This window comes from Carlito syrichta, unplaced genomic scaffold, assembly GCF_000164805.1.
Source record: "Carlito syrichta isolate Samal-C Ts95f unplaced genomic scaffold, Tarsius_syrichta-2.0.1 Scaffold160356, whole genome shotgun sequence".
Taxonomy (NCBI): Eukaryota; Metazoa; Chordata; class Mammalia; order Primates; family Tarsiidae; genus Carlito; species Carlito syrichta.
The window spans coordinates 204794-209163 of record NW_007104452.1 but is presented as its reverse complement, the minus strand read 5'-3'; the positions used below and the strand labels follow the sequence as shown (position 1 = coordinate 209163).

The 4370-nt window shown below is 40.7% G+C and overlaps 1 protein-coding gene across 1 annotated transcript in view; it reads left to right on the top strand.

The window, feature by feature from the left end:
* Window positions 1-977: 977 nt before the first annotated feature.
* The window catches only part of OXCT1 (3-oxoacid CoA-transferase 1), a 159271-nt gene continuing 155878 nt past the window's right edge, over window positions 978-4370 (top strand). The window contains exon 1 of the mRNA XM_008051085.2: window positions 978-982. The gene's annotated coding sequence lies outside the window, so the exon portion shown is untranslated. The remainder of the gene's footprint in view (window positions 983-4370) is intronic.

The window sequence follows — 4370 nt, the reverse complement described above, 5'->3', positions numbered from 1 at the left end:
CATGAGTTTAAGTTTCACGCGCGCGGGAGAGGCAGGAATTTACGGCCTTTGTTGTCTTTGTTAGGTTCCCTATAGGGTTGCTGCCACCTTGGGAGACGTCCTTCTGGTTGTTCCCTGTGCCTTTCACCTCATCTCTACAATAAAATCAAAATGAGCCAGGTGTGGTAGCGCACGCCTGTAGTTCCAGCTACTTGGAAGGTCGAGGCTACGGTGGCCAGGAGTGGCCGCTGCACTCCAGTCTGGGCGGCAGAGTGAGACTCCAACTCAAAAATAAATAAATAAATAAAATAAAGTCCCCACCTCTTAACATCATTACTTGAGGGGTCAAGATTTTAACATAAGAAGTTTGGGGGGACATACATATTCAGACTATGGCACTTCTTTTTTTCCCAGTACTTTGCTGGCTGCATTTCGGTGACTAGCACTTCATAATTTTGGACTGATTATGTTTTAGATTAGTCAGTGAATGAGTCAATTCTATTATTTTAACATCCAGGATGTTTTTGCTACACATCAACAAATAGCTGCAGACAAAAACTGAGGTAGGTGAAAACACACAGACATAGAGTGCAGCAATGTTTTAGGTCACAGCTCAAATCTACTTGTAAGTGGTTAATGTTCATTAATGATTTACAAGTGAGATGAGATTTTTATCTTGTATATTCATGGCTTTATTTCACTGAAGGCCACTACCCTTATTCACCCATACAGAAGTGTGTATTGGAAGATTACCCTGTTATTACATTCCCTTAAGTGGCAGACAAAGGATATATTGGTGTGTAATGTGAAACACAGCATTTAGCCTCCAGAAAGACTCTCCTGGGCTCACAGGTTGAGACTAGAACAGGCACAAGTTAGTAACCAAATTTTTTTTTTTTTTTAGTTGGGGGGTCTCACTTTGTTATCCAGGCTGGGGTGAAATGACACAACTATGGATCACCACAGTCTTAAATTCCTGGGCTCAAGTGATTCTCCCGCCTCAGTCACCTAAGTAGCTCGGACTATGGGAACACACCACAATGCCCAGCTATTGTTTTTATTTTTTGTAAAGATGAGGTCTGGCTATGTTTACTAGACTGATCTTGAACTCCTGGATTCAAGCAATATACTTGCCTCAGCCTCCCAAAGTGCTGGGATTACAGGTATGAGTCACCACTCCTGGTTGTGTGTGTGTGTGTGTGTGTGTGTGTGTGTGTGTCCCTTGTAGTACAGGCTTCACATACTAGGTAAGTGTTCTAGGAACGAACCTGTTGGCATTAGTGTACCAGTTAGTGTTATTGTGAAAAGCTGTGTGTGACTTCAGACATTTTTTTTTTTTTTTTTGAGATTCTCTCAGGGAGTTTATGTATTTCATGGTGGGTGATTTACTAGCATATCTGCCCACACCACACTGAATGTTCAGCAGTTTTTGACTAATGGCATGACCCCATGCCCCAGCCTCCCTAGTCACCTGATCTCTCCCTGAGTAACTAATTTTTTGTTTCCTCGATGAAAAAAGTCCTCAAAGGGATACGTTTTGCCTATATGGAAGAGGCGAAGCAAAAAATGGCAGAAGCACTAAAAGGCATCAAAACCGATAAGTTCAAAAACTGTTTTGAACAGTAGGAAAAGCACCCGAATAGATGTACTGCATCAAATAGAGTACTTTTGAGGTGGAGTAGGTAGCACAGGTCAGACATATATAGATACATTTCTTATAGGCATGTTTTAGTAAGTGTCCAGACATCGGAAGTCTGAAGAACCTGGCCTTGTGGGCTAGAATGTGAATTCAGTGTGGACTCCCAGTCCACTGCACCCCCTCAGCTTACCAAAGGAAAACTCCATCAAGGTGATTCCAAGGGTAGGAATCAAAAGGCTACAGAAATGATAATATCCCTTTTAGGTCATGAAATTGTGAATTGGAAATGTCTGGCAGGACTTCTGCAGAAGACAGTGAGGTCTGGAAAAGACCACCTCTCACTCCTCCCATCAGAAGCAAAGGAGAGATGTCCGTCTCTGCAGAGTGGCCATTACCTCCATCCCACCCTCTTTAGTGTATCAATTGTTGTGAAAATATATCTAGTTTCTTAGTTAAGAGCAAAAGTGTAGTCTTTCTTTTTCAATAGAGAGTTGCCTGTGCCAAGCCTTTCCGGAATGAAACTTTCGCCTGCCCTTCCTTTCCTCTGTTCTCACTAATAAACTTTGTCTTAAAACTGTGCTGGCCACCCTAAAATTCATGAATTTTAAATTCATTAATACCTTTTAAATTCATTTTAGGGTTGAGCCAAAGAATCCATGAGTTTTGCACCATACCCCACCCGGTATCACTTTGAAGGTGACTAAAAAAGTTTAAACTTGTAAGAATAAATCTACCCTCTCAACATATTTGTAACTGTACAATACAGTATTATAAATTATAGGCACAATGTTGTAAAGCAGATCTTTAGAACTCATTTGTCTTATATAACTGAAATTAATACCTGTGTATATAGCAAATACCCATTTCCTCCTTTCTGCAGTCCCTGGAAACCACCATTCTGCTCTGTTTCTAGGAGTTTAACTATTTTAGAGAATTCATACAGTGGAATCACAGTATTGCCCTTCGGTGACTGATTTATTTCACTGAGTACAATATCTCCATTCATTCATGTTGTATTTTAAAGAAAATTTTAAAAATCTCAGGACCCCTCCAAACTTTTTATGCAAAAGAGAAGGTAATTGCAACACTCTCTTCCAAATAAATAGCAGTTACTAACATGAGTCAGTCAGATCCCCAGGGAAAGGTAAAGGGCCTGAAGCATCTATGCGAGAACTGTCTCCACAGATCATTCCTAAGTAAATTATCTGCTGATCTCCCATAAAAAAGAATATGTCAGTTGTAACTCTGCAATTTAAGTCTAGCTGCTAAAAATAAAAATCTGTTCAATTCCACACAGATAAGATCATTACAAGCTTATCTTTCCAGGTACAGAACAAAGTTAAAACTTGTTACTTCAACTACTCAGAAATATCTGCATAATTGATTTTTCCTTTACTCCCTTTCTTTGGATATTCACCTTATCTTATATAAAATATTGCATTTGCCTGACTGCCTACCTGTCCCTCTTAATACATACTTTCACCCCTTTGAGGAAACATATACATACAAAACCTCCTGAAAATTTATTTGGAAAAACACAGATATTGTACATACAACTGGGTGAAACCGCAGTTGTGGCAGTGAAAGTATTCACTGATACAGTTATTAATTAAGAAAGGTAGATTTATTTAAGGAAAAGGCATCCCAATGAACATGACAGCGAAACAGCAGAGATAGAGGCTGTCTGCTGTCTGCAAAGAGGCAGAGGCTAAAGGGAAGTTTTATAGGGCTATGCTAAGGGGCTTATGTGTTAGGGTTGCTAAGCTAAGGTGAGCATCTTGACACCGCTAAAAATAATTATAGTTTCCTGGAGATGTTTAACAATGAAACGATGGTTAGTTGTTTCCCAATATGATTAGCAATTTTTCTGCCTTTTGCAATGTTTGCAGATTTTATCCTAAAGTCTTGTTTGCAGATTTTATTTTGGGGTCTTTTCCACAAATGCTTACCCAATTGCTGCTGGTCTAATAGGACTTCATATTTCTCCACAACCAATGTATGACCTTAAGTAAGTGGCTTAATAAACTTCAATGATTCAGACTTTTGCTCAGTCACTCATTTCAGTTGTCACACATATACACCCTTTCTTTCTTTCTTCCTTCCTTCTTCCCTCCCTCCCTCTCTCTCTTTCTTTTTTTGTTTTTTTGAGTTGGAGTCTCACTCTGTCGCCCAGACTGGAGTGCAGTGGCCACTCCCGGCCACCGTAGCTTCGACCTGCCGGGTTCTGGCGATCCTTCCGCCTCAGCCTACCTAGTAGCCGGAATTACAGGCATGGGCTACCATGCCTGGCTGATTTTTTGATTTATTGTAGAGATGAGGTCTCACTGCCCACTCAAACCCACGGGCTCAGCCTCCCAAAGGCACGGGATTGCAGGGTTTCTTTCTTTCTTCCTTCCTTCCTTCCTTCTCTTTCTCTTTCTCTTTCTCTCTCTCTCTCTCTCTCTCTCTCTCTCTCTCTCTCTCTCTCTTTCTTTCTTTTTCTTTTGAATAAGACTTTCACTCTGTCATCCGAGGTAGAGTGCAGTGGCATAATCACAGCTCACCACAGCCTTGACCTTTTGGGCTCAAAAGATCCTTCCACTTTAGTCTGCTGAGTAGCTGGAACTAAAGGTGTGGACTGTAATGCCTCGCTAATTTTTTTAATTTTTTTTTTTTTGTAGAGATGGGGCTCTTACTTTTGTTGTACAGGCTGTTCTGAACTTCCTGGGCTCCAGCAATCATTTCACCTTGGCCTCCCAAAGTGCTGAGATTA